At 38.7% G+C, this 11,413-nt stretch overlaps 1 protein-coding gene across 1 annotated transcript in view; it reads right to left on the reverse strand.

The window, feature by feature from the left end:
* MEGF11 (multiple EGF like domains 11) overlaps positions 1-10,230 on the reverse strand; it is a 294,124-nt gene extending 283,894 nt beyond the window's left edge. The window contains exon 1 of the mRNA XM_026074925.1: positions 10,208-10,230. The gene's annotated coding sequence lies outside the window, so the exon portion shown is untranslated. The remainder of the gene's footprint in view (positions 1-10,207) is intronic.
* Positions 10,231-11,413: the final 1,183 nt, after the last annotated feature.

Raw genomic sequence — 11,413 nt, forward strand, 5'->3', positions numbered from 1 at the left:
GGAGGAGGAGGAGGAGGGAAGAGATGGGGGTGGGGGCTCGGAGCCGTTCAGTCCCCAGCGCGGCATCGAGTCGCGGCAGCGGCTCGGGGCCGCCGCTCCGGGATGCGGGGCTGGGCGCACCGGGGCAGCCCCGGCCCCGCAGSCGCCGGGCTGGGGCTGCGCTGCGCCCCGCTCCGCTCTCCCCGGTCCCCGCATTTGCACGCGGTGCCACAGGGCCGGCTCCAGAGCGCAGAAACTTTACCGTTTCCTGCGGGGCTGTGGCTGATTTTTGGCTTGCTCGTTTGGTGATGGCCGTTTTGGCATCTGGTTATTGATTTAACCGTTTGTTGTTTGGGGGAGGGGATCTTGTGCCGACGCCTTGGGTTTTGTGCGTGCCTGTGTCGTGGTTTTGCTTTTGCCTTGTCCGTCCGATTCAATTAAAACACCTTAAACAGAATCAAGAGACGCAGAATCAGACCGACACCCCGGCAGCCCAAGGTTGCAGCCTGAACGGTGCCTGCGGGGATGAGGAAGCAAACTCCGTCTCTGAGGCAGGAAGACTCGGCGGCTCAGCGGAGGGCAGGAGATGGGGAAAAGCAAGCTCCCTGCCTCCTGCAGCGGAAAGACCGAGCTCCCCAGGGCAGAGACCTTTCCAGMTCCGCCGATGGGCTTAGCGGGAGAGCATGCAAACTTCTGGACCCATTTCAAGGTGCCTCGGTTTGTACGCACGCACGCAGTTGCAGGGGCAGGCGAACACGCAGCTTTCTGCCTGCCTAACTAAAAGCAGCCCCTGGATGGAGAGAGGCTGGCTAGAGCTGAAACCAGGCAAGACTGAGGGGATGCTAACAGGCAGAGAAAAGCGCGATGGAAGAAATTACCTCTTCTCTAGCATCCCCTACCGTCCAGAACATCTGCCCTTGTATTGTTAAATCGGCTGCACTACTGGTGCTTTTTAGGGTGGCTCAGTGCCACTGGATGGCCAAAGAGGCATCGGGCAGGGAACAAATCGCACCCCATGGTTGTAATTTTCCCCCTGGAAAAAGTACAAGAAGTTACAAATGTATGATTATTAGACCAAAATGCTTTTGAAAGGTGATTCAAACAGCCGCACTAACTTAGCTCTTAGCCAGCAATCTTATGCTTGTAAAGTGTTTTCAAGATTAAACGCACTGTTTAAGTGTTACATACTATTACTCATTATTTTCTGATCAGAGCAATAACGTAGGGCCCGATTCTGATTTTTCATCATCTCAGTATGTAAGAAACATAAGATCAAGTCCCTCTTTGATAATATAACAAAATTGCAAATGAAACTTTTTTGTCATTGTAGCCACGCAACCAATCCCCACATTATATAATGTTTTATGTATATATGAGGCTGCCAAAAGCCTTTGTCCTGCACTGTGTGTTTCTTGGTAATATGCCAGTACATGACTGCAGGTGATGGCAGAGGCTCAAAACAGATAAAGGTAGTTTTGGCCAGAATTGCTACACGGTTTCCACGAGAGACTCACTGCAATCTCCTGGCCTCCCAGGAAACTTCTCCACTCCCACCACTTTCATGCTTCCCAGTCCCTAACCTTCCCCTTGCTGCTCTGTCCCAGTTTGCAGCCTTCCCAAGATCTAGCATCAGCCACCTAAACTAAGAGAATGGGGCAGAGGAGATATTACATGTGTACTGGCAGTGACTGGTGGCTTCCTCACTTCCTTTTTGCAAACCCAGCTCCCTGCCTTCTCACTAGCTCCAGAAGGCTATTTTTCTTCATCAGCTGTGGTTAAGGCAACCTGACCAGGATCTGCAGCAGTACTGGTGCCTGCGGTGAATTCATTCTCATCTTTTTCTACCTGGTTTTAATTATTTTTACAAACATCCTAAAAATGAACATCAATAATAAATTAGCAATTATGTCTATTTATTAAATTATTTTATTTAATAAAATTGAATATTGATTAAATTTGAATTTAATTTATTGAATAAAGGTAATTAGTTTTTGCTGTTTGTATAAGAATATTAAGAACACCAGTCGCTATATAGTCAGGGCATTGTTTATGGCTCAGCACTGTCACCCGTTTCCAGCTGGGAAAATATTTGGCCTCCCTGATCTTTCTTTTCAAAAGCAAAAATACTGTCTGAAATGCATGAAGACAGAATCAGTCTACATAGCATAAATTAGGCCAGCTTGCTGCTAGAAAAACTTTGTTGTACGCATTTTTTGACTTTCAGAGTTCTCTTTAAAACTTTCCAAAGTGCCCTGCGAAACTGAATGCCTTGGACATCAAAAAATAAGATATTACACTGTTCCATTAATGTCTAGAGATTTTTGAGACAAAGGGTTCAGTCCTGCTCTTGTTTCTCAAGTAAAATCCCATCCAGCTCAGTAATTTCATGTGGAATCAAGAGCACAGTTCTAGCATTCTCTACAATATGGTTCTGTCTACTGGAAGGGTAGTAGACCTTAGTACATGTCGGTGAATCTGGCTATGGATTTGTTTTGCATCTGAGGGTGACTAGTACAGCACTCCTTTATTATTAGTCCCTATTTAAATGGAAACCTCCTCTAAAAAGATATTTAGTAAAAAATAAACAGCATTATATTGCATCACAATGATTCTACTTCATGATTCTGTATTAAATATGCACAGTTTACAAATAAAGATATAAGGAGATGTTCTGGCTTTTTGATTATTATCATTGACTCGATGAGTCTAGCCTAGAGTTATAAACCTGTAAACTCAACTTGAATCTTCAAGTTTCGCTAGATTTTTTGATAAATCAGAATAAGTTATCAAAATTCAAGGACAAAATAGCTCAATTATTGGTGTACAACCAGAATGTGGCAAAATGATGTCTTTAGTTATTCCCATGCAAACTTAGCACCAATGTGAAACCAAGAAAAGAATTTGAAAATAAAGCAAGAGTGCATTACAAAAGTGACTCTGCAACAGAAAACTACTTAATAATTCTGCTGATAAAGCATGAGCCAGAAAAGAATTCAGTTCCCTCTCCCACAGCTCAGCTGGGGTGACAGGAGTTTAAAGAGTGTAGCTCTTTCACAAAAGTAGGCAGGTATGTCTTTCAGTACAAACAGGCACTGGAAGTTTGAAAACACTGAAGTCACTGGGAGTTTTGCCATTGACTTTTGCGGGAGGCGGAATTTCACCCTGGGAGTAGATCTGCTGAGTAAGAAGTTGCCATTTGCACATACTTTCTTTTCAAAGTCAAATCACCTTTCAAAAGCACTTTCTACTGCTTTTATTTGCTTGCTTCTACCTGTCCAATTCAAGACTATCTCCTRTCCATTTTTTCATTTTCCAGAAGGTATTTTCATTCTTAGAGGGGGAATTGGGCCTGAGAAAATAAAAACATACTGAATCATGTTATTATAATTTGCAAAAGGATCAGTTTCACCTCCCTACAATTACTGCACATTTAATATTAAAGTTCAAGAAATTAAACATGCATATTTTGTTTCTGAAAGAACAAATTATTATTGAAAATGATGCTTGAAAAGAAAAACAAAGATTTTCAGATAAAACTTGATTTTTAACTTGTTTTTTATAGAACCATTCAGGGTTTTAGTTTATGAATAATTCTGCTCCCTGCAATAATATGCTGTCTATGCAATCAGTGATGATAAATGGTACATAATTGTAAACTTGATATTGGTTTTCAATATTGAATTTATCATTCTGTCCTCTTAACACATATTAAATACTTTAAAGAATTTATTTATTTGTTTGATTTATCTGTGATTTTTTCCAATATGTAAAATTTATTAGTTTTCTAGTTTTTGAGAATCTAAGAGTAGACAACATCATTAATAATACTGAATAATAGTGTTGGCCTCTTTTATGCCTGATTCCCTTCTACTAAAACAAAACATCCAAATCAAATACAAATATATTAGTTGTAGGCACTGTAGAAAATACAGTCTTAACTGGCACAACTTCTGCATTCTTCTTGTTTTATTTCCCTGATTTATCCAAGTAATGATGGCAAGAATTTATTCTGGTTTGGAAAGGTAATTCTTGCATTCTTAGGAATTGCACTTCACTTGATTCTGTGTCAGAAACCTTGACTAAGCTACCACGTTTGCAGAAGTACAATACTRTATCCAAAGGGTGAAAAAGCCCAGATATCCTTCACAGCTTGGGTCCATTCCAGGGACAACATTAATTTACCTTAGTTCATATTATGGACCCATTCTCCCAAATACAAATGTAAATTCATATTGTCCCAGGACTGTTAATAAACAGGTGATGAAGATCAGAAAACATGAATCCTGCATAACACTAGCAGAAGTATGCACAGTAGTTCCAGGAGCTATTCATCTAATCCAAATAGACACTAAGCATATAGAGCCTGATTCAATCATATAAATTGTTTTTCCATTAACACAGACGGACTTTGAATCTGGTCCCAATAAACAACATGAAAAGCGCTGAAAAGAAGTACAAAGCACTGAAAAAAGAACAGGCTAGTGATTAGTGATTTTGTGTAAATGTTGTGTAAATCTCATCCTATATGAGGTCAAATTCTGCTCTTAATCATGTGCATATGACCACCATTCTTAGCCACTGCTATCATTTTCAGTCAAGGCATCTGCATTGGACCAGGGCACAAAATTATGCTTTGTTCAGTATAACAGGAATTTAAAAATAATTTTAAAAGAAGTTTGGTAGAGCTGAAGAATGTAATTATGTAATGATGCAAATGGAAGAGACAGCATTAATTCAAYGGAATTATAACTGATTACTTCAGGGAGAAATTTRATCTACTAATAAAAATAGCAAAAAGAAAGTCAGTTATATGCAGCTATTACTCCTTTTATGATAAAGGGAACTGAGTAAAGACCTGTCTTTTACAAAACTCAGTAGTGGAACTCACTACAGGATTGCTGTGACAAACAGCTTTGTTGTATAAAAAGATCAACTATATGAATGAATCAGAATAACCTGAGAAGTTAAAATAGCTAGGGTAAATTACAGTCCTCAAGCTTCATAGGATAAATGGCATGCTATGTGGAGCCTAGAAAAACGGTTTCAGTACATAATTCTACGTATAAATACAGGATCCCCAAGTACATGTTGGCTATAGAAGAATGACATTCTGCCTTTTTATTTGAAGCACATGATATYGGTAAGTATCAAAAAAGGATATCAAAATAGATTGACAATCATTCTAGAACACCTAAGTTCTTATTAACATTAATGAGARCTATGCATGTGTATTAAGAAGAGGAGTCATTTTTCACAATGAAAAAAATTATGAAAAGCAGCATATATAATGCATAATTAACAGCAATGTCATATAGGGCAACAGCAACTATCATCTTTCTAGTCAAAATTCCTGTGTGGATAGCCTTAAAGATTTTTTGAATCAAGAAAACACGTACAGCAACAGTAGCAAGAAACCCATTGCTTCCAACCACATCTTCATCCTCAGTTTTTAGGGCTGGAGGACAATCTACCTGTCAGCCTCCTGTGTGTCTGCAGGACACTCCATTTAGTCCTGGCTGAGACAGAAACAAGAGTATGGGAGGAATCCAACTGATTCCCAACTTTATGCCACCAAACAGGCGTCAAAAGGTTAGTAAACATTCTCAGCTATATTTGTAACTGAGTTAAGAGCTGTACAGACTATTACCAATCTCCTGAGCCTATCCGCTTATTTGGATGGCCATTATTTAAAGGATAAAAAGCCTTGGACTACACATCTGCATTTCATTAAACTGAGTTGGGCTGAACTGGGAACCTGCTGGCACTGATGYAATGCAGTAATACTGCAAGGAGTCTGTGAGGAGATGTAATATTAAACAATCAGAATTTCTCCTTCACTGAAATCCAAAGGCTGGAACAGCCCCCGGCAAGCACAGAGTAAAAGACAGGCATAGAATCAGCAACTAAAGAATGGTGATTCAGTTCATCTGCCTACACAAATACAGTGAGGTCCCCCAAAGTTCTGCTCCTTCACCCAGAAACCCAAGAGACTGCTCTCCCTTAGAGAACTCCCTCCTAGAGAAAGTTCACCAGAATTCCAAGTGTTAGCAAGAATAAAACAGATAAAGTTAAAATAAGGATTGAATCAGATAGAAATTATGTGATTGGCATGCTGAAACAAGTCCATAAGATATCTTCATTTACACCTCATTTACATGTACTTTTAAATATGCTGGGGCAAATTTATCACAGAGCTCAGCCAGTTTCCTTCAGACAGCTGTCTCCAGATGGCCATAATATTAAAGACAGAATTCATATCTGTATGAAATGCACTATTATGGCAATGGGCATTATTTGCACACACTGTGGAACGCAGACTGCCCTGCTATGTTTCTTTCAAAAGGAATTTTGAGTCCACTGGTCTTGTATCCAGCAAGAAGAGACAAGATGAAAGAAGCTGTGAATTTATCTTTATGATAAATTTCTACTTGGATTTTTACAGTGAAGTTTTCAGAACAAGTTGAATGTGAACACTGAATATGAATACTTGTTTAACTGTACCCCTTTTCTACTTTCATGTTTATTTTTAGCCATTCCAATTTCTTTGCATTAAGGTAACAGCCAGAGTTCTTAATCAAGACCAGGACTTCCTTTTGATTTCCTTACACTCAGAATAATACACAACCTCAGAAAAATAACCAAGACTGAGACACAGAATAGAAGAAAAGGGACTGCCTACATTTACAATGACAAAGCAGGGAATAAAACCTGGGAGTGTTGACTCTTAGTCCAAAACTCTGCCCACTGGACTTCTATATCTCAGTACTGTGAAGGCTTCTATCTTAATCTTCAATGGGCTTAGCATGGGCCCTTAGGAGAGAGGGTATCTCAATTTTTATCTGACCTGGGATCTATTGTTACTGCTTTGATTCATCATTGAAGAGATGAGCATCCTACAGAGCTATGCCATTTTGCATAGGACTTCATCCTGTTATAGTAAAAAACATCTTTATATTGATGTAATGACTATTGAACTCAACCATGGGTTATTTCATACCTCACTTTCCTACCTGCAAAAATAGAAATGGCATTCTTTGTGTTGGTTAACATTAATCTTTGTACAGAACCTAGGTCTATGTACTGCACTTGCTAGAGATATGAAAATTATAATGGACAGTATTTAAAATTTTCRAATTTCAAGGAGTTATGCTTACTGACATCCTTAATGCAAAAAGAAAACAAACAAGTTCTCATGGAAATTCCCACAAGTTGTGGGTTTTTTCAGTTTTCAAAAAAAATCTAAGAAAACTTGGCTGCAAATCTTTCTTTTCATTTTCATCTCTGTATGCATTGGTAGAATTTAAAAAGTCAGTAYGTGCCAAAAGTTGATTCTGAAAACAACAGCATGCTGCAATGCATTTATTTCTGTGTTTTGCCACTTTATAAGGTGAAAAATATATTTCTAAGATATTTTTGGTARCGTGTGACTAAGTAGCAAAATTAAAACTAGGAAATTAATAACTACATGGCATTTCAATCCCATCAACTCTAATCAACATAAATCCATTCTAATTAAAACCTGCAAATCCTAAGGATACCAAACAGATAGCCCTCTATTATAGGGAGACAGCAACAAAACAGGCACAATACACAGAAATGGAAAATACAGAAATCTCTGAAAGAGACATAGATGGAGCAGTACTAAAGGAATTAGTATATTTTTAAAATACCATCATCCTCCAAATAATCTCTAATTGGCCAAAACAAAAAAAACCCACAAATTTTGTCTGTTAAACCTTAAAAAGCACTTTTACAAGCTAAATGAAGGACCTGAAGGAAGTGTATAACTTCACAAGCTGAAAAAGGTTACTAAGTTTATCACAATCATCAAACCAGAAATAGTACAGTGATGCAAAGCATGTTCTGATCAGCATGATGAATAACACACATCAGTTTAAACGAGAAGAAAAGAAATTATGCAGTTGCAGCAGAGCCTTTGTTTCAAAGTCAAAACATCTAAGTCTTGACTCTGTCTTTAGGATTTGATCAAAAGCCCACGAATATTAACAAGAATCTTTGCACTAACTCCCTTGGGCCTTGCATATGCCCTTTTATAGCAGTGGAAAGTTATTGTCCACTGGCAATTYCGTCTCACACATCTTAAATCAATTCAGGAAGCTCCTCATCTCTCCTATATTCCATTCGATCTTGAATTTACAATTGCCATCAGCCTATAAGAATAGAACGATGGATGTCCCACCCACCTGGTTCTAGTACACTTTCTTACGGTGTACTGAGGTCAGTGGTTACCCTCTTCTACTTTTGTATTCTCAGGTAAAGAAAGAGATTGGAACCTTTACTGGATATCAGAACTCTTTTGGGATGTATATTGTATGCATGTATCTGCAGCATCTAATATTAATACTTTGGGGTTTAAAGGGAGAAGCCATCTTCATCCAGTCCTAAATTAGCTCTTTAAAAWAGGCCTCTTTTGTCTATTGGAGGTTTTTATCCACAACTAGCAGAGTTTAAACAAATGCATTTGCTTGGCAGGCAGTGGTTGTTACCCTGCCAGTTAGCTCAACAGGAAGCAAACAACCTGCCGACCTTCCTGGGCAAGCAGTCTCTCTAAGCCAAGCAAATGAGATTGTATTAAGGGCTGTAGTTCAGACAGTTGTTATTACCATATATTATCACAAACTTATCCTAGCATTSCCCAGGAATTATGGCAACAGTACAGAATCACGGAAGTGTAAGGCTGGAAGTACCAAAGAAGTCATTATATCTAGTTGTTTCCAAAGTGTAATGTATGCAATCACAGCAAACATCGTCTTTATTTTGTTTTCAGCAACTACCGATCTTAAGGAGGTCTGGTGGTCTGTAGAGAAACCCTGAGAGTTGACAGTGGTCTGTTAGTCTAAAAGGTCTGGGAATCACTGATTTGATTTAATTACTTCAGCAAGGAYCAGGTTATACCTAGACTACTCCCTAAGAGATATTTATTTAACCTGTTCTTGAAGATTTCTAGTGAATGAGATTCATAATCTCTTTATGCAGACTRTGCTAGAATTTGTTTAATACAAGGTTGTTTTCAAGAATATTTAATATTACCYGCCATTTTCTTTGCAAACCCCCAGTTTTTGTTTGCTTTTTCTTTTTAATGAAATAGAAATTCAGAAAACAAGCAAAATGGAATATCAAGTATTGGAATGCTTGCACAGTGTTGTATTTAGAAAAATAAGAAAATAAAGTCTATCATTCTTCTTAATCTTAGCTTATTGTAATGTACACTGTTACTAATTAAGCAAAATAACTATTCCCTCTATGTTTTTAATGTGAAGCAATAGTTCTACATGTCTTTGCTTTTATATGGCATGCTCCAGAAGCAGTATGCAGAGCAGCAAGAGGACTTTGGTAAATAACGAGRAAGGTAGTTTTAGTAAGGTCTCTCAATTATGAGCATGCATACTCCTCAAGTGAAACTTTTACCTAAGTCTCCCTTGCATGTCATACCATTGGATCAAACAAAGAGGGGAAGCTGAAAGATAGACTGAGATAAAAATGTGTTGGGACACAGAAAGATGCTTTGATAGATATAAGGCTACAGTCTCTTTTAGAAAGGATTTTTTCCACTTTGTATTCCTATTGTCTGAAATCAGGCCTGAACAGAAGACGTTAACTTGATAAAATATAGGCAAAAAAGAAAAATCATATAAGAAAATGATGGAAATGCTGTTATGGACTTTTGTGAGTATAAATAGTTTTGTAAATGAAACTGTCAAGCCCAGCATCTGAAATGCTGTAGAAGTCGTTTTAATGGTCAGCTTGCTGCAACCATTGCAAMCATTTTCTAGTTTCTTCCAAAGCCTAGCCTCTTGTGGTTTTTTTTTAATCTGTCACAGGGGGAGACATTAGTCAGAGACTTGAGGGGACAGAAACTAACAGAGAAGCAGAAATGGATTGAGAGAAGATAAGGAACAGACAAAAATGGGAGATATTAAATTCCAAAAAAGAAACTAAAGGGATGGGACATAATGGAAAAAAAGAGGAGGGGTGGTRAGATAAGCTGTAAAACAATATGCTGAACTCGATTTTTAGCAAAAATACTAGATCAAAATAATCCAGCATTGTCCCTCTGTCTTCTTATATGCTTCTACAAGCATAGGCTGTCATACCTGAAAGAGYAGTCATGTCACATGACTGTAAACACAGAACTGGAAACTTCTGCCACAGAACTGRGTCTGCTATTTTGTCTTCAGTTCGCACTAGCCGAGAAACTTTCTCTTACCTGCAGCTGCGCTTGCTAGTCCAATATGTGGGACACCCCCTCACACTGGTGCTTTGCATTTCCTCAGTAGCAACTCTACATACTGGAATATGGAATCAGGACTAGAGAAAAAGGGAAAAAATACCTAAAATAAGCATTAAAAGATATGAAAAACAGAAAAAAATCAGGCAGTCTCTCACTAAGTTATATCAGCAGCTTGGTATTTGATGAGTATTCTCACRGCCTTCATGGCCTCAGAAATTTCCACATCATATCAGCTGCCACATAAAGTAGCTCTATTTCTAGATCTAAATACAAAGTTTTCTAAATATGGTGACTGAAATGCTATCTTATTATTGACCTATCTATTGACCATGTAGCAGCCACCTTCCTCCCCATAACCTGTAAACAGAGGACATGCAATGCATGTGGCAATATCTCTACACTGTCAGTTCTACAGGTCTGGACTGCACTCTGGGAGAGGAGGCAGATCATTACAGAGTGGGTAATGCCGTACCTGAAAGAGTATTCACGTCACCTAAATCTAAGCTGCGATCTAACCTAGGCACACAAAGATGAGGAGTTTCTTTCTCCTTATTCACTGGAGAGAAGCAGGGCAGCCTAGCTCCTTAATTATGACACCTACGAAAGGTAACTGAAGCTAAGTGAGGTATCTTATAATAACCCCAGTGTATTTTCCCCTTGGAGGTTACAGGGACAGCCAGAGGTAATAGGCTGCCTGACTGCGCAGGCCATTACTAGACTTCCCAGGGAAACCTTGTATCATGGTCTAGCCTRTTTAACAGATAATTAAATTACCTGTTCAAGGTTTGATTGTAAGGATTCATTTCTGGTTTTTTGTTTTGGATTTTTGCTCACAATGACTCCTCCACTTCATAGTTATAGGTGGAAACTAATAGCGGCATTTTTTTCCTTCCAAACTGCCCACCCAGCTCCAAGCAACCTTCTAGGTCTAGGTTACTGATTTATAACACCATAGAACAGGTGCCAGACCCTGAAAACCCCAGGCAGAAAGAGTTGAGCTAGAGACAGTCATACATAGGTTTTAATTTCTTCCTTTTTGTCAATAATTTTTGTATGTTGCTTTTCTTTAACTTTTTCTTAGCCCATTAGACTACTTTCTCACTGTAAAGGCAGTTCAGTCTCTTTCAGAAACCTGTAAAACATTATGCTGCCTGCCTAAGGTCTTCATAAAGCAGAATGAAG

This window comes from Apteryx rowi, unplaced genomic scaffold (genome assembly GCF_003343035.1).
Source record: "Apteryx rowi isolate R43461 unplaced genomic scaffold, aptRow1 scaffold_11, whole genome shotgun sequence".
Lineage (NCBI taxonomy): Eukaryota > Metazoa > Chordata > Aves > Apterygiformes > Apterygidae > Apteryx > Apteryx rowi.